Source organism: Coenobita brevimanus, chromosome 91 (genome assembly GCF_032717465.1).
Source record: "Coenobita brevimanus isolate Jiangsu-jjx chromosome 91, ASM3271746v2, whole genome shotgun sequence".
NCBI lineage: Eukaryota > Metazoa > Arthropoda > Malacostraca > Decapoda > Coenobitidae > Coenobita > Coenobita brevimanus.
Window position 1 is genome coordinate 22272223 of NC_137044.1, and position 20374 is coordinate 22292596.

At 42.4% G+C, this 20374-nt stretch overlaps 1 pseudogene; it reads left to right on the plus strand.

Annotated features, from left to right (window-relative positions):
* Positions 1-19823: 19823 nt before the first annotated feature.
* On the plus strand, positions 19824-19940 carry LOC145412033 (5S ribosomal RNA; annotated as a pseudogene).
* Positions 19941-20374: the final 434 nt, after the last annotated feature.

Sequence of the window (20374 nt, forward strand, 5' to 3'; positions counted from 1 at the left end):
CTGCAGGAACAGAGCAAGTAGACTGGACCATCACAGGATAATGGTCACTGCCATGTATATCATCCAAAACCTCCCAAGTAAAATCAAGGGCACAGTCAGAGGAGATGGTAAGGTCAATGACAGAATACGTGCCAGTCTGAACATGAAAATGGGTCGGCCTCCCATCATTTAGGACAACCAAATCTAAATCCCCAACCAAAGAGTCAAGAAGATCACCCAGGGGATTTGAAAGTGAGTCACCCCACAAAGGATGGCAGGCATTAAGGTCACCAGGAAGTAGGAAAGGGGGGATAAAAGTTGGCTGATAAGGGTTTCCAGATCAGCACGCATGACAGGAATGGAAGGTGGAAGGTACAGACAGCAGATGGTATAGCGCCTCCCAACGTGCATCTGTACTGCTAGAACTTGAAAGGGAGACTGTATCGCAAAGGAAATAAAGGGGACATCAGAACGGCACAAAATTGCACATCCACCACTGTGACCACCAGGAGGAGATGCATGGAAGACCTCATACCCCATAACCAAAGGGAACTGTCTGTCCCCCACCATCATCTCCTGAAGACAGACACATAGTGGGTTTAGAGCAGAAAGTATTAACTGCAAATCCTCCCAATTTGCCATGGCACCTCTACAATTCCATTGTAATATACTGACTGAGAATGCCATAGTATCCATTGTAAAGAAATAATCAAGATAAGGTGCAAGACAACCTTGCCTCCCCAGAGTTCTGGGCACTGGGAACCTTGACGGGTTTCTGCATATTTGGCTGAGGGTTAGCTTTAATAGTTTTCTTACCCACAGCTATCCCCTTGGACAAGGAGCCCAAAATACCTGATTTTGAAGATGGCAAAGTGGAAGAAGAAGCAGCGAACAATAGTCTTCTTCTGTGGTAGAGCAAAAGATGACTTGGAAGGAGGACCGCAAGTTGCATTAGCCAGATCAGAGCAGGCAGTGCCATCAGAAGGAGAAGTATGACCAGTAACGTATCCCACAGGGCTTGGATCCTGAGAAGCAGAGGGGGACTTAGTCCCTGACCGTAGTGGGGATACCTTGGGGTCTGGGCCCACAGCAACACCATCCAACTCAGTAGCTACGACTGGGACAATAGCACCATCAGGGTGGCCACCCTGATCAGCATGGGAAGCTTTAGTTGGGAGAACATCTATCAATGACTCAGAGGATTCATGAATGCGTTTAGAGGAGGACCGGTGAGAGTTTTGTACCTCAGCCTGCGCAAGTTCAGAAGGAATCACAGAGATATTCTTAGACATATTCCTGGTGGTACTAGGTGAGGTGTCTTCTCCATCAGCAGTGTCTCCCAAAGCTGGAAATTTGTTGCTGACAGGCACTGAAGGAATCAGCATCCTATTGGACGTGCTGGAGGTTGCCCGATTACCCAGACTCTCACATTGTCGAGAATCCTGTTCACTACCACCAGAATGGCGGCCTGACTGGATGGACCATGACAAAACTGAAACGAAGGAAACTCCAGGTCAAATATACATAGACATAACTCTGTGTTTAGCCTCTTTAAAGGTAATCCTCTCACGAGTGCGCAAAGCCAAGACCTCATACTCAAATTTATATCTGACACAAGATTTGGAGATAGCTGCATGGTCACCCCCACAATTGACACAGGTCTCCGTACCAGAACAATTCAAATTCTCATGGGAAAATCCACATGTGGCACATATCGCTGGAAGCCCCTGCAATAGTCTACAACAGTATTTGCTGACGTGGCCATACTTTGACAGTGATAACAACGTCTTGGACTGGGTACATATGGCTTCCACCTTTAAGACAACCAAGCAACCTTAATGGAAGAGAGAAGCTGAGTGGCATCGTAAGTCAACAAAAGGGAGGGCGTAGGCAAAAGGATACCATCAATCTTCTTGTGGAATCTTTTCACTTTGGTGACACCACGAACTTTCAGTTCCTCAAGAAGTTTTTCTTTCGAGTACCGGAGCAGCTCTCAAAAGTAGACCACCCCAAGAGATTGGTTGAAAGTGAGATGTGGCAAGCACGTAACAGAGGTCTCAGATACTTTGGACAGAGCACAGAGTTGATCTCTCTTCTGGAGAGGTGACCTCCACAAGGAGGCTTCCATCCTGCTGTGATGACATTTTTGGCTCCCTACCACAAGCAGAAACAATTGTCCGGTACACCTCAAAAATATCTAAGTCCGCCACATGGACACCCTCCACTGCCCGGATCACCTAGTACCGAGCAGAATGGACTGGTTCGTAAAAGCCAGGCAAGATCTCACGTGGGGACGGAATAATGCTAGTAGGACCAGACGCCCTACGGAACTTTGAATGAGCCGGTTGTTGATAAGGTTCCAGTGTGGTAATAAGGGAAGCTGTAGTAGAAGATGGAACCTTGTCATTAGATGGGTCAGAGGGAAGTCCAGGGCAGATATATGGTCATCATCCTTTTGGCCATGTTGGGGATTATAGGAATATTCCATTATAAGCAACATATGACTTCATTCCCCCACCCCCCCAACTACCATGAAGCCCAACAAGGGGAGGCCATATGTCAGAGATGGAGCCACTGACGAGCCCAGGGGTAGAAAAGGAGTATACGCAGGTAACCACTGGGGGACCCGGACAAGGGTGACTCCAGGACGATAGGAGCCACCAGGCCCCCCAATGCCCACTTGACCCTAGCCAACGCATGACCAGCTGATTGACTTGGTCGGGCCCAACCAGCCCGCCCGTCTAGCCAGAATAAGGGAAAAAAGAGGTATATTGCGAGTTGTAGGGTGCACCATGAAGCATCGCTCAACCCCCAGGACTCCCATCTCCCAGCATTACGGGACACCACACACGGCAAACACGTGGGGAGGCAACAGTCCTGCCCTAGATGGCAAATGGGCAGGGACTAACATCACCAGCAGGCCTCATCGACCAGTGATGTAGGGGGTGCTTGTTCCACGAAGCCAACAGATGCCGAACCCTACAAAGGAAGGCATGCCTGCAGAGTAGGTGGCACTGCCAGCCACGCTTCAAGCCCCACCACCACGTCAAAGTGACCCCCCCTCAGTGGGGGTGAGAGAGAGAGAGAGAGAGAGAGAGAGAAAGAGACGTGGTAAGCGATATGTCAGCCACTACATTGACGCGCGGTAACAACACTGGAAATAAACAATTGCCAATTGTTGACAAAAAATATAGACAAACAAAACATATACCATTGGAATCAGTGTGGAAAACTGAGTCTAACAAGACCTAAAAAATTGAATAAACAATTTCTTTGTTACAGTGTTGTGTTTGAGTTGTATGATTCCTGCATCTAGACATTTTCTCCTTAATAAACCCGGTTCCTTCATGATTAGGCCAAGATTTCTTTAGTTCATTAGATGATCATTTTCATTCCCTTGAGCAACGCTTGCATTATTTTCTTTGTTTGCATGTCCTGCATATTGCAACCACGTATTATTGTATCTAAATCTCTAGGTGTCTCAGTGAATCATGCTATGTAACAAGCATTCCTGGGGGGGGGGGAGATCAGCCCTCTTCACCAGCACAAGTTTTCTCAGAGTGAGTGAAAGGAAGGCAGACATGACTCTGATGTGTTAATACATGAACAGTCTAAGACTAAATTCCTCGGACTTAGGAAATTTGTCAGTTTACAGATGGAGCATAAATCGTTGCTTAGAAAGGGATAGAGTTAGCAAGTGGGAGGAGCATAAGTGTGGTGGGGAAGGGTGGAAAAGTGTCAGTGTGTAGAGGGTTGGGGCTCGTGTTCATTGGTTCAAACTTGTGTGTTGACCATGTTGTGAAGTTGATATTACTGAGGTGAGCTTTGGTGCATGGAGCATGTAGTCGGAACTCGCAATTGAATAAAAAAAAAAAATCTTTCTAATGCCAGACGAGTTAATCCCATACGGGGTGGCCACAAACAAATCGCCTCCTCGTCGCCCTGTCCCCCGCCATTTCACTGCCCTGCTCCTAACTCACACACCCCTCTCTCATATACCTCTCCACTCCATCCCGTCATCTCATCCTTGGCGTCCCCCTCCCCCTCTCGCACTCCACCTCACTCACATACACTCTTCTCGTCAGTCTCTCACTCTCCATCCTCTCCACATGGCCAAACCACCAAAATGTGTTTCTCCTAACGCTTCCTTATCCACATCCACACCACGCTCCTTCACATCCTCATTTGTCAATATGTCCCTCCATGTGACTCCACATGCTCCTCTCAGATAACTCATTACCACAGCTCTCATTCTTGACTTGTGTCCCTCCATCAACGTCCAAGCTTCACTTCCATACGTTAGAGTTGGTATCACAATAATGTCATATAGTAACTTTTTCACTTCCTTGCTCACTTTCCTGTTTCTTATCACTGCTTTCAAGGAACCAGCAACCTTTCTTCCCTGCTGCCCCCTTTCAAGCACTTCACCCTCCAAATTTCCATCCATACTTAACGCACTACCCATGTAAAACGTATTCACATTTTCCATTTCCTCCTAATCCAAGCTCACTGTACATTCACTGACTTCACTTCTCTCGAAGAATAATGACTTAAAATCAAATAACATTAAGAAAATTGGCACTGAAGTTTAATTTCACGTGATAAGAGAAAAATCGTATGTCGGAAATCAGGATGACGTTATAAATGGTTTTTGTATCCCAGTGCCTGTAAAGATTATTTGTAGCTATACATTTTTGTACTGATATCTCAGTGTATATGTCTCTCAACAGTATTGTTTATATCAAATAAAATAAATTGATGTTTAGTCCAACATTACGAAGAGAGTTTTTAGCCTTTTGGTTGGTATGGATATCACTGTGAATGATATATCGGTTGGCATTAACCAGAAGAATATCGTTTGATGTTAAGACCTCTTCATACGGTCAGTATTTATTTACAGTATCATGTTGTCAACACAAAAAACTGCAAAAGAATGAAAGATCACAAGATCAATATTATGAAGAAATTTACCAGGCAGTGCTACCATTTTACGTGTCTTTTACGGTATATCTACCTAGATTTCCACAGGGAAACTATTTTAATTCATCCATCCTCCCCCCACCCACAAATCTACCAATCCTCCCATACTCATTCATCCATATGTAGTAAGCCCGTAACCTTGCTTGTCCACTGGAAATCCATTGATCCCCTCAAACACCAACTCACAAAGCACACCCATCCTACCCATATGCTCAACCCACATAACCACTTCACCCTGCCGAATCGTCCACCCAACCCTTTCCACAAATCCAACCACCCGACTCCGCCCACCTACCACACCCAGCTCGCCGACTACACTCATATCGCCTACTCAACCCACTTCGCCCACTACACAAACCTCCTCATCTTTTTGCGCACTCTGCCCATTCTGCCCACTCACCCCACACACCCTCAACAACCACCTAACCCATCCATCCCGTCCACCCACCCCACCCATCCCCCCACCAACATTCCCATCCACCCACCAAACTTGGACCATCACAAGGTTGACTTGTAACTTCACACACACTCTTACTTACTTAAAGCTGTCCTCCTACAGAAGACGACGGCTACTATACTCACCAAGACCGTGTGTTTATCAGTCTTTAATGCTAACGTGTGTGACTGTGCAGACGAATTCTGAATCCGCAGACTTTGCCACACACTCGGCATGTCAAGTCTGGGTTTGCTGGGAGAGTTCTGTTTTGGTTGTGCCTCCATAGTCTACACTCTTCTATGGCCAGGTTCTGAGTTTCTTCGATATGAATGGTTCCTTCGTTGCAGAGGGCTTGCCATTGTTTTCTGCCAGAGGCATTGGTTTCAAGATCCATTGATATGATTTTGCATTTCTTTAGGGTTGTCCTTATATGATCTTTATGTCTCTTCTTCTGTCCCCCTGGGTTGCTACATACTGCAGGGAGTTGGCCATACAGAACCTGGCGGGGAAGGCAGTACTCAGGCATGCTGAACACGTGTTCTACCCATCTAAGCTGTTTTTTAGCCTGCATGGTTTCTATCCTGGTTGGCTTTGTATGGTGAAGAATGTGTGAGCGAGGGATCCTCCCATGTGAGTCCTAGGGTGCGTTGTAAGCATCGGATGTGGAAAAAAAAGAAAAAACTCAAGCTGCTTGATGTGACGCTGGTAACTAGTCCAGGGTTCAGCACCGTATAAGAGGGTGCAGGGGCATACAGCTGTATATACTGATACCTTCGTCTCGATTCTCGAGTTGGAGTTTTCAAAAACTCTGGATCTAAGACGCCCAAAAGAGGCCGAGGTGTGGTTGATTCGTGCAACGACATCAATATCAATGTTATGCTTATCTGTGAGAAAACTTCCAAGGTAGGTAAAACTCTCCACATGTTTTACATTTTCGCCACGTATCTGAAATACAAGAGACTCTGCTGCACTGTTTCTCTGAGATATTATTTCTGTTTTATTGACATTTATTCGAGGCCCCGTTGCATCGTATATGTTGAAAATGATAGTGAGAGGTTGTTGTAAGGCACCTGGGGTATGTGCAATGACATCACAGTCATCAGCATATTTCAGCTCAAGGAAAAGAACTATTCCAGTCTTTCTTTGTGCCTGAAGACGTCTGAGGTTAAATAAATTACCTTCTAGACGGAACTTGATTTTTATTCCATCATCAGGGTTCATTTGTTAGTGACATAAAAGGGTGGCTGAGGCGAGATGGATGTTGAAACTGACAGGAGCCAGGACACATCTTGCTTTAAGCCCACATCCACACTGAAGGGTTCAGGATTGCTCGCACTTATGGACACACGAGCATCCATGTCATGTAGGCTTTTTAGGATGGTAAGAAATTTGTTTGGAACACCAAATTTTTAAAGAGCATTCCACAAAAGCTCTCTGTTGACTGTGTCAAGTGCTTTTGCAAGATCGATCAATGCAATATAGGGTGAAGTGAAAAAATGAGAAATTGAATTATGACATGTAATACCCCCTAAAAGTTGTCATTTGTCCCACATATCTTGCATGTAAAATTTGGCCTTCTAAAACCATTTTCTGCCCGCAACCAAAATTACTAAGTTTATATGCCCGGACATGTTCAATCATATCAAATATATTAGAGAACAAGGCAAATAAAGTTTCAGATACATGCTTAAGTGTTTTGCGAGTACCTGAGTGTATATACATTATAATGCATATAATACTTCGTGTGTTAAGCCTACTGTGTTCTGTTGTATTTCTTATGCAGTTTGAGTGTTGGAGCGTGATGACAAGATGGCTGAGCGTCATCCGAAAGAACCTCCGGCATGCCAAAATTTCGGTAATCCTCATAGATTGAACTTGCACAGACTGCCAGCCATTGAAGACATGCTTATGGGCTATCAGTGGGTCAGACTGAAATTGAAAAGTAATTAAAAAAAAAAAAAAAAGAAGAACCAACTGTTGCAGAAGTGTCTGATGTCCTGGCTGTCAAGATTAAAGAAATTTGAAACCGAGCATCAATACCTACTGTGACATCAACTCGCATTATACAGCTGATACGAAGTCACCACGATAAAAATTCCAGACTTGTGAGATACCCAATGTCGAAAAGAAATAAGGAGTATGAACAGCAAGTCACCGAATTCAAGGAGGAAGCCAGGAAAATCTTCGACATTACGGGATGCAAATACTATATGCTAACCATTCATCATGTCCGTGTGCAAAGTCTTGCAAGGTTCCAATTTCTGAACTGTCTTTTCTTCAAGATCAACGAATCACAGGCAAGATGATGATAGGGCCATTTGACAGCATAGCTACAAAGAGGTTACAGGAGCGTCTGAAAAAAAAGTCGAAGAAACAAGACAGGCAAGCCCAGTATCACCTTGAAGCTAGTGCTAGTTCATCGACATCAAAGAAAAATGAACGCAGCTTTAGCAGTTCTGCAGAAGATGAACCTGGTGAAAGCACAAATAGTGACACTGAAATATTATCTGCTACTGTTGCATGTACAGTACTTTGCAAGCAGAATCACAGAGAATATAGCGAGGGCTTCGGAGCGACACGCAGTTTCGGATAGAGCAGTGGCAGAGATTGCATTTGCAGTCTTGGAAGACTATGGCATAATAACATCTCAGTAACGAGAAGTACATTGATTTGATTGACTGGAAGAAGTTCCTGATTGAGCCAGAATCACGAAATCAATCGCCGGTGCTGACCTGGAGAAAGTGTGGTTCGTAACGAAACAACTCTTTCCACTGAAATTCCACGTTTTCCATGTCATACACAAACAGTGGAAAGGTGCTAAAGGCAGTCACAGAGGCATCAGTATCTGTTGTTGGACAAGAAGCAAGAGATGGCTTTATTCAAACAAGAATACATGCTCGAGCTATCATGCCAACATTTAACACTAAGAGTGAATATCGCACCACACAGTAACTTTTTAGATTAGTAAGTGATGTGCTTGCTGGCTTAAGCTGCACATATTGGGTCATGTACAGTTGCGGACATATCAAACAGAAACACTCCGTCCACCAGAGCTCTCCGCATCTGGTAACACTGATTGATGTGGAACTGAACCATGTCTCGTTCGGTCGCTACGACGAACCGAACGCGGTGATCACTGCCGCTGTGCGCAATTATTGGTTGTAATATAAAAGCAATGTTCCACCAGAAAATACACTGATGATAGTAAGTTTATTGTCATACAATACACCCTTTACATAATGACCATTATTGTGAATGACGCGGATCTCATGAGTGGTTTCGTTTCGAGTCATGAACCATGCAACAGTTAATACCTCATCATATAAGTCATAGTTATCAGCTTCCCCACAGCTATAAATGGACAGAAAATTATCGTGACGCCCATCCTCCCTACCATGAACCTGACATTGGTAGACCTCTGAAATCGAAGCAAGTTCACTGCATACAGGAGGTGGCCCCGCAAGGTGCAGCAAGGTTGGGGTGGGGGACCTGGGAGACAGGAGGTGGGAGCTGGGTGAGAAGGGGACAATAATGTTCGAACAGGGGGCTAGAGGTGATGGGTGATGGGGTAGTGGAAGGTGGACTTTGGTAGACGACAGGAGTTACAGTGGGAGGGATAAATTACAAGGTGATGACTGGGCCAAATCAGTATTTTATGGAGAATATGGAATTTTACAGTCAGATCATGAAACGTTATGTTGACGCTGCCAAATGTTGTTATTTGCCGTCATGGTTTGTAACAATTCACGACACACTTTCCACTGGGTGACTCAGTACCCTTGTATTTTGAGTACTGTGACTATCTGTTAGTATGCAATTATATTACACGTCCTTACAGTTTGTCATACGTTACAGATATTGTTATAGTGACTAAGAATTATCCTTGTAGCCAATTACGTGGTATCATCGTGGATGACGACTGATATAACAAACCAAGTAAGGATAGGCCTATGTAAATTTTTCCTCTATCACCAATAAATATGAACAGTCTGACAGTAATGATGGTCACTATGTTTCTCGTTAATATCTTTATGGCACCAATGTAAAATAAAGGTGGGTTTACTTAACCCTGGTACATGTTACCGTTTTCTGTATGTCATGTTTGGCTGTTGATTTTACAGATTGTCAGTGGTTATTAGCTATATTTAGGGTCATACTGAGCAACTGTCGTATGCCCTAGGCATTCCTTCACAAACCCTAGAGCCAACAATGGTGGAACAAGGTTGTAATGACTGCGGTTATCCAGTCTGAGCACGTGCATATTACATCAACTATGTCATTAGTTACAGAAAACACTTGTATTAAATGCAAACACACACTTCATCTGCAGTCTGTTTTGTTATGCTAAACAACCGAGTGGCGTTCACATATGCAATAGACAGGATAAAGATAAATTCAAAGACCATTGGCCTGTTCACGGAAAGCAACTACTGAGCCACACATCTCAGCAGTGTCCGAATATGGAGCTGTTGCCCTGGCCGAGTAACGGTGTATATTGCAATCCACTAAAGAAAACATGTGAAACACTGTCGTCGATGTATAAACATGTGATCCGCGGTTCATGGTGTAGCAGTCATTACGGTCATCTCCCCTCCTCGTCAGTACCATGTCTGAGCGCATGTAGTTGTCGGGAAGAGGGAGAGGGGGACAGTAAACTGGATACTGAGGTTGGAAATCAGACTGCTTAACAGTTACACGTCCTTCATACTACAGTTTGCTTTATCATTCTAGGGTTAACAGTAATACTACATAAAGACCACATAATACAGCTGATAAAGCATTCCTCTACCCAGCTATTAGCCCATCCAAGTATCGCCACCTATGTTCTGGGACCCAGTCCAACCCCCATCCCCTCCTAGTAAATCACGTGTTGGTTTACGCCGGTGCCATACAGATATTAACGAGAACAATAGGCACGAACCACTACTGTTAACTATTATTTATTGTACCAAGAGAAAATTCCTCCCTCCCCCTCCTGTGCTTTCGATATCACAGTCGTCATCCACGATGTTACTACGTAAACGCAACAAGAATAGCTCCCAGTCGCTCTGACAACAGGTGACATCAAACAAACATTCTGAGGACGTTTCATGTATCACCATGTGATGACATAGTCGTCACCATACACTAATAAAGCAGGATCTGTGTAATGTGCCACCCCATGGGGCGTAGGTCGTCCTTTAAAAGATAAAACAAAACATGCTGGTAGGCTGCGTACCGTGCCAAAGTCTGCATAACGTTTAGCAGCCTGACTATCATATCCCATAATCAACATAAAACTATAGCTGATTTGGCACCATGTCACCAGCATATCATTTATCCATCCCATCCTAGTTTCCTGCCACAGTCCACTCTCCCCTACCGCATCACTCGTCTCCTGTAGAGCCGCCCTCCCATCAGCCAGATCAGTATTGCCCCTCTTCACCCACCTCCTTTCTCCTGTCTCCCAGGGGCCTCACCCTTTAGACTCCTGTGGCGCCACCTAAAGAGGTCTACCAGGTTCAACTTCACGGTCAGGGAGGAGGGGGATCACGGTAATTTTGTGATTATTATAATAGGTGCGGGAATGCAGACTGTTATAATGGTAAATGTTAACTGGTTTGTGATGATTATCGAAAGTCACACTTACGAAACCTGTGTTTCATGTAAATAAATTACGAATATGTATGGTGCGAAAATATTTTATTACTATATTCACAAAACGTTGTTATTTTCAGTGTATTGTCAGGCGGGACATTGCTCATATACCATCAATAACTGCACACAGCGGTAATGATCACAGCATTCGGTTCGTCGTAGCGACCGAACGAAACCTGGTGAAGTTCCATATCAGTGTTACCAGATGTGAAGAGCATTACACCACCTAGCTGGTGGACGGGGTGTTTCTGTTTGATATGTCCGCGACTTGTACAGTCGTACACTGCATATTATTATGTATAATTGCATAATACTGTATAATACAATGAGTGCCAAGGGTTTGTGTCATTTGTGTCACAGGTTATTTTTTTTAATATATAAAGAATGGAGGAAGGAAAAACAAAGGGGAAAAAAAATTAGTCCATGTCCCTAAAGGCATCCTCCATTCATAAAATACCCATACCAACTGAACTTGAACTGAAGTGGATCAAATGTTTGTGGGAAACATCTCCCAGGAAGCGAATTCCAGAGACTAGTAGTTCTGGGGATAAATGAATTTGATAAGTAGAGGTTCTGCATTGCGGGGGAGAGAGTGTGAATTCATGGGCGCTCCCAGCTGCCCGAGTATTTCGGGAGAAAATGTGAAGGGGAGGAACAATTGAAGCCAGTTCGTCTGAACACTTACGGTAAAAATATCTATAAAATAATGCTAAAGAAGCAACATTTCTAAGTACTGATAATGGAGGAAGGTCTTGCGTGATGGCAGGATTATTGATTAATCTAATGGCTTTATTTTGAATTTCGTCCAACTGCCTCAGTGCAACCGCTCCACATCCACTCCACAGTGGTGAACAGTATTCGATCTGAGAACGCACATAACTTTTGTATATTGTGGCCATCCTGCTCGTCAGTGAAGGTCTCACGAACTCCGTACATAAGTCCCGATTTTTTAGAAGCATTTTCAGCAAGGGATTTAACATAAGCTGTCCAGCTTAGGATGAGGTTTAGAGTAACACCTAGGATAGCAATTGTAGTGGATATGGGAATATTGCCATCATTTAAAATTATGTGAGAGTCTGAGGGAGTCTTTCTGTTGGAGAAATTAATGTATTTAGTTATCTGAGCATTAAATGAGACCAGATTTGTTTGTCCCCATTGATTAATTTTAGAAAGCTCCTGGCTCAGAGAAATATCTGTGTTTATTTGGGAATTTATGATATCAAATTGTGTAAAGGAGGTACTAAATGTGAAAGAACTATGAAGGGTCGAGCCATCAGCATAAGAGTGTATTGGGTTGTGAGTGACAGACAGGAGGTCATTTATATGAATGAGAAAGAGGGTTGGCGCCAAAACTGATCCCTGAGGTACGCCAGCATATATGGAATGAAAATGAGAATAAATACCATCTACCATGACCCGTATTTTTCTATTATGAAGTAAAGAAGAAATTAGAGGAACCAGTGATTCATGGCCATAGTGTGACATCTTAGACAATAAGGTCCGGTGCCATACTTTGTCAAATGCTTTTGATATATCTAGTGCTATTGTGTGTGTTTCACCGTGTTGGTCTATTGTTTTGTAAATCTGATGGGTAAGAAGGCAAAGAATGTCTACAGTTGAACGTTCTTGTCTAAATCCATACCTGGTACTGCCGATCGTTGATTCATTCATTGATTTCTAAATGCTTGATTATGTGTTTGTTAATCAGCATCTCAAAAACTTTGCCAAGAATGGAAGTTATTGCAATTGGTCTATAATTTGATAGATCAGAAGTTGCCCCTTTTTAGGAACGGGATGGATATTTGCTTCTTTCCAAGAGGCTGGAAAACTTGAGGTAAGATGCATAAGCGGAAAAATTTTGCCAATACAGGAGCCAACACTGAGGAGAAATTTTTAAGTACTATTGAAAGAATTTCATCTGGACCAGTAGCTTTGTCTTCTGAGAGATTCTGTAATACAGCTTGTACGTATCTGGTGAGTCATGAATGGAGGTATTTGAGGGGAATCAAAATCAAGTACAGGAATATTGTAATTTTCTGTATTTAGGGTTGAGTTTGTAGAAAAAATGTCAACATGAAGTTTGGCTTTTCCACGTGGGTCACATACTAGATTTCCATTGGGGGACTGTAAATGTGGAATGGAAGAGGAGGTAGTGAAGTTAGTTTTGAATGAATTAATGGTTGACCAGAATATTTTGTTATCATTTGGGTTGTTTAGTAGTTTGTTAGCCTGTCTATGCAGAAAATTTGATTTAGAAAGATTGATGATAGTTTTAGCATGGTTTCTGATATTTCTTTAATAGTTAAAGTCTTCTTTGGTTTTGGTCCTTGTATAAGTGTTATAGGCTATTGTTATATGTTCTGTTACTCTAGCACAATTGTGGTCAAACCATTTAGGAGAATTACATCTTTTTCTGTAACTATGATGGGGAATGAATGTTTCCATGCTGACTTTAATGAATTCCTGTATGTGGCCCAATGTGGAATTTGCATCTTGGGAGAAAAAGGAGGTCCAAGGAACATCCATGAAAATATTATGGAGTCCCTCCCAGTCTGCCCTGTCATAGTGCCATTTAGTCATCACGACCTGTTCAGAGCAGGAGGGTGTCGTAGGAGTTAAACTGGTGGCTTGAATCAGATAATGATCCGAGGGGGGACTTCACTTCGACACTATAATTAACTGAATTGATTGTTAGTAAAAAAAACAGATGGAAGAGAGCAGAAAATTTAGTTCTAATTCAATAAAATTTTATATCATTAATGAGTAATAGCATTGGCAACTTTTGGTACATTACATCCGTGATTTGATTTTTGACCCCTATTTTCAATCCACCCTGATATACAAGTCACGGTTCTACTCGTGGTATTTCTCTTGTATTTGTCGGGCAACAAAGATCATATCACTTTAGATTCGTTCCTTTTGATATACACATCATGTTTTTCGAAGTGTTGACTCAGTCAAATGTTTTGTCAATCAGGACATTATCTTGACTAGTACTTTATTAGCATTCACAAGGAAGGAGAAGTCTCTACTGTTGTCACAATCTGAGCGGTCTCCTTTTTCCTTGGAGATAGTTACAATATCAGAAGTAAGCTAAGCCAATTAGATGGAATTTGTTCTTGATTCCAGGTAGTCAGCATGAGATTATGGAGGCTCTGGTGAAGTAACTGGCCATCCTTTTTGATCAGTTCTGACGATATGCCGTCAGGGTAAGGGCTATTGTTATTTTGTAGAGATTGAATGGCCTGAACAGTTTCTGCAAGTGTAGGTGGGACGTCGAGATCTGCCGCTTGAGGGGCATCTGGGATGTTATCAAGGATATTATGCTTCACCGGGTTTCTTCGATTCAGTTAGGTGTTGAAGTGTTGCGCCCATCTTTCTAGGATCGCTTGCTTGTCTTTCAGCTCTCCTTCGGCAGATTGAACAGGGTTGGTGTCGTGTTTGGCTAGCCCACAGATGGTTTTAATGGAGTTGTTGATGGCAGAGCCCTTAATGTGGTCAATGTAGGTGGAACGAATGTATTGTTATGCTCCTCTGTTCATTTTTGCTGTAGGCATGGGAGACTGGATGCAGCTAGAGTGAATATTGTCCACAAAAGGATTACGTGGATGATGTGATTGCACGTAGGTTGATCCCCTGTCTTAGGATAAGATGTGATAGTGCATATACATCAAAACTGGGGCACAGCACAGCGATTTTGAGACTTCTTTTTTCAAATCTTCCAACAGTTGCTGGGATGGAATGGTTGTGGGTGGCAGGTCACAATAGACTGGCATATCCATTCAGTATGAGCAATGTTTGCTGCATGCTGAAACAGTCACTCGTATGATATTCACCATCAAAGAACAAAAATGTTTGGATCTGGTGGAGATGAGAGGATAGGGTTGGCTACAATTATTTCGGGTGATCCATTTGTAGATGTGCATAAAAATTCAAACTTATTAATTTGTGAAATGAGCTTTGATATGACGATTTAGGTTTGGGTGGAATGCATGGAAACGAATGAGCAGGATTCACTAGGATGGTGGTGGGTGACAGACCATAATGAGTCAAGTATACTTTGTGCATTTGGACACTGCAGGTGAACTTAAGATAGCTATTTTTATTGTTCATAAGGCATCAAAGAGAACAAAAAATGGACAGAGTAAATGGAGGGAAATGGACCGGGAAGGTATAGGAGGATGCCGGGGAAATACAAGCAAATGCCTAGAAGATATGTGTTATAATTAGGCTGCTAAACTGGAAGTCAAAGCTGAGGGAACACAAGATGGATGGAGTGGATAAACAGGATAGGGTACACAAAAAGCTCACTTCTGGTGTTGTTGGACCTCTCTTCTGTCTGATATAACCGATCATCAACTGTTACCTACAGTAATGACGTGGTGTTTCGGCATCTGTGACGATGTACTTTCATTTCTTTAGCCTTTTATGTCTGACTGGCCTTTGCGCGTGGTGGTTGGAGAAGCCATTTTATATTCAACTCCTTTTTAGTTTTGAGTGCCTTAAGGATCATTTTCGGGTCCACATCTTTTCGTAGCCAAGACCATCAGTTTTGTGCCTCTGCTGGAATCCCATTGTGTTACCGATATTTTCTAGGCAGATGACATTTAGCTCTGTATAGAAAGAAAGAGTAGGCTACTGAGGAGTTAATGAATATCCCTGATATTTGGTATTATGGTATGGATGGGCAGGAAAAAACTTTTAAGTTTAACTGACGGAAAAGTTGAGATTATCGCTATTCAAAGACAACGGAAAAGGTGTTGGCAAATACTATCATGTCTATTACTATCGGGGAAATATAGCGAAGTCCTGTTAAAGATATTAGAGACTGTAGTATACTGCACCATGTAATTGTTTAAATCTGCATATGAATGTAACAAAAGATTAAGAAATATAGAAACTCACTGTGTTCTCACATCGACTCCCTCGTCATTGCGTTTCGCACTGACTACTGTAACTCTTCAGTCAGCAATAAACAGGTCTCCAAGGACTCCTATTACACCATCCTTAAATGAATTGCATTGACTTCCAAGAACAACCAGGACTGAGTTTAAAGCATGTTTAATGAAGTTCAAGGTTCTTGAGTTTAGTAAATCTAAGTATTACACTGACGTGTCAGACCTTGCAACGGCTCATGGAATTGTTTCGCCTTGTAATGATTGGGCAGTACATCTTGAAGAGTCTGGAGCAATAAGGGAGTGTTCACTTGCATCAAGATCCTTTTCGATTTCACTGCCCAGATTTTTTATTATGCTACCCTGATAAGGAATATGTCCCTGCAGAGTCATTAATTTTATTTTTAATTTATGATGTTGTTGATGGAACAAAAATAAGTAGCTGCGACTGTTCTGAATCATTATTATACTAACTGACCTCACATTGTTATACGAAGGTTCTGAGTTTTAATGAATTCTTTATAAGAAATGGTGTTTTACTTTCGAGCAGCAACAGGTCATCTATTGTTGTTATCAACATTATTATTATTATTATTATTATTATTATTATTAGTCCCCACCTACTACACAGGTGAAGACTGTTGTTTTCGTGGTGTTATCATTATCATTCCGGGCTCAAAGTCTCGCGACGGTTCCAGGAGAACCGGAAACTATGCAGGGAATCTTAATGGCCCAGGTTATGTGTCCTGGCATGGCCATTGCTGCTAGGAAAAAAAATCCAAATCCTTTACATACAGAGGAAGGGCATGTCAAAATGAGTCCTGTCAGTATTACAAGTGAACGACATAACTGGCTTGTGTCAACTGGAGATTTCAATGCGACCTTTGATACGAACCCCGACAATAATCCCCCTCGCCCACGGAAGACAGTGGTGATAAACTTGGACTAATTTCAGTTAAATTACCACAGAATGTACAGTATCCTACCATGACCTATGAACATTACTGAGGTGTCCTGGTCATGTCTCAGTGACAGTCAAGGATCTCCATGAGGAACAGTAGGTGGAAACTTATTGGTCTCCATCTACTACATAGGTGGAGAAAATTGTTTACCATAAATTACATTACGTACTCAAACTATGTGATAATATAACGAAATGAAAGAAAAGCATTTGGGAGCTGAATGCTAATCACCCTACAGAATATGCTGTTAGCCAAGTTACAAGCACCCTCCCCCCCCCGGGGGAACCAGGGAACGAGGCCTTTTTTTTTTGGAGGGGGGGGCGGGAGGCGGTGACCCGACCTCCCCCCAGGGGAGGAACGCCCCTTAACCATCCCGGGGAAGGGGAGGGGGGGGGGTTGTAGCCAATTTGCCAAAGAAAAGTTGATTAAATTTTGAGACGGTTCTGGATTCAGATGCAGAACTTTTTGGGGAGGAGGGGGGATTGTTAACATTGCGGGATAGGAAAAATTTGCGGAATTTTTAACTATCTATAAAACTAATGGTGACAATGGCGTTGGAGGAGGTATGCGCTCTCGAGTGCTTTATAGTTACTATTGTTTTTTATTGTTACTGTTGTTATTACTATTACTGTTGTTATTATTATTACTCTTATAATTACTATTATTATTACCATTATTACTAGTACCACAGCCATTATTACTGCTACTAGTATTATTGGCGTGGGTACGAAAATGGACGGTTGGGCCCAACCAAACCGTCATTTTTCCCCCCTTGTTAGCTCGGAGTAAAAATTCCGAACCATCAGGCTTTTCGGAACATCAGATTCCGAATTAAAAGAATTTGACTATACTTCCACTGTTACTGCTATTATTGTTACTGCCGTCATTGTTACCGGTATTATTGTTACTGCTATTATTATTACTGCTGTTATTGTTTCTACTGCTACTGCTTCTGCTAATATTGCCACTACCACTATCACAGCTTCTACTACTAGTAATAGTAGTGGTAGTAGTAGTTGTAGTAGTAGCAGTAGTACTGAAGTATGCGGCACATTACCAATTCGACCAGTGTTCTTTCATTTACTTGAACCATCACTGCTTACGATTTGTACCTGGGTTATAGACTAGAGGTTGCATATTCCATATTCTATGCCGAAAGTTTGTCTTACGGAAATTCACCACATGCACCGGGAATCATGCGAAATACTTATTCTAAACAAGTTTCCTTCTATTACTTATGAGCTAAGCCGTAATGCAAACCATGAAGTTTTGAAATGAATTAAAATAGGGTATTTCCCAAAGGACAGTGCCTAAAGTTTAGTAAGATAAGACGTGGAAGGACAGTACCTTCGCTGAATTTATGAAATGAAAGTAGTTAGAGGTCTGAGAAAATTGCAAAAAACAGCATGTTGCTTGCCTTGGGATCTGCAGAAGGTACCATCTCTTTTTGTATTCTCGTGTCAGTGTAAGATTCCTGGAAAGAGGAGAGGCTTGCCTTGTTGCTGGACAGTTTTACATAAGGTCTGCTCTCACTTTCTCTGCAATCCTGAAAATAGCAAGAATGATGCAAGTAAAAACTGACCATATGAATTTTTTCGCATGCACACATATGCACATACCCACGCATATGCACTAAACACACACACACACACACACACACACACACACACACACACACACACACACACACACACACACACGCACGCACGCGCGCGCGTATACACGAGCGCGCATTCACAGCCTAAGCTCAAGCTTATATGCATGTGCAAGGTCTTACGCATACGGAAGCCTGTTTTCACATGCATGCACATAGAGATGTACGCATGTATACAGTGTGTGTGTGTGTGTGTGTGTGTGTGTGTGTGTGTGTGTGTGTGTGTGTGTGTGTGTGTGTGTGTGTGTGTGTGTGTGTGTGTGTGTGTGTGTGTGTGTGTGTGTACAGTATATACGCATACGTAGATGTATTTGTGTGTGCATGTATTTAGGCATATATGTATTATGCATATGCGCATGTAAGTATATATATAAACGATGTATGCATGAGTACATTATGTATGTATGTATATATATATATAAATGCATGTGTGCATTAAATGAACATGTCTGTGTATGTGCGAGTGTTTGCATGCATTTGTCAGAGTACTGTTTAATACAAATACTAATATTTATGGTAATGATATTATGATCATCATCATCATCATCACCATCATAATTTGTGGTACGTGGGGGCGTTCACCATCCACTCACTAGATGTAGTGCTACTTTGGATATCTGCCCATTCCTCTCTTCCATCCTTTCTCTTCTGTCTTTCATTCATTTTTTTTCTCTTTCTTCTACCTACTGGTGACTTTAGACTCCCTCTTCTGTCTTTCTTTCCTTCATTCTTTCCTATTCCTTCTGACTATGGGTGACTCTACAATGAATGAAAATCCAAATGGTTTCCTGTACACCAGGACACCATTTACTACGCTGGGTGGTAACCATATAACCAGATTATGGCGCCTGGTGGTTTAGTGGGTAATTAAGGCCCTCCAATCGGATTTAGCCTGCGTAGGTGTATATCCAAGTGGTGGTCGGGGTTTATTGCTTACGTAATGCTACTCGGGGATAAGTGAGGCTGGTCACTCTCATCTTAAATGTCAGGACCAACTTGCCTGGCCCCGGGCTCCTACGCTTCTAAGGGCAACGTAGGACTGGATGATGGATAGGTGGATGAATAATAATAATAATAGTAATAGTAAGAATAATAATAATAATTATTATTATTATTATTATTATTATTATTATTATTATTATTAACAATAATAATAATAACAATAAAAGTAAATGTACAGTTTCTTGTTGTGCATCCAGAGAAAACATGGAAACTCTGTACCCAGTCGTGTGATATGTATGCCGATTTCTTTGAAATCCATGTGCACACAACTCCCTATTTCTAATTATTACCACGTTGAGTACACCGCTTCCCGTCCTATCAGCGAAGTTAAGCAACGTTGGGTCTGGTTAGTACTTGGATGGGTGACCGCCTGGGAACACCAGATGCTGTTGGCATCCCTACGTGTCAAGTGGGGTTGGTGGAGGATTAGTGCCCCTCCCTGTAAAACAGTTAACTCTAAGCTGTTGGCCACCCCGTTTGGGATACATGGCGTCTGGCAATGAATGAATGAAAATTATTTTTGCATTACGGATAATAAACTATTGTACAATTTGTAAAAGGCTATCAAAGCCACATCTGCCCTCCTTTGACTGTCCACACTATTTGACAGTGGCTGGTGTGCACGAGTGACAAGTCCATCATTGGACAATTTTAGGCAAGTTTGATGGGTAAATCAGCGGACAGTCCATGCCCGTTGTTGATTCCATTCACCAGGCACTCCCCGTTTTTTTTTTCCCCACTTTTTTTCACTAGTGTAGCAATTATTGTGCTATACGACTCTACTTTTCTCGTTCGAATTGTATTAGCCATTGTCATACTGACTACCTAC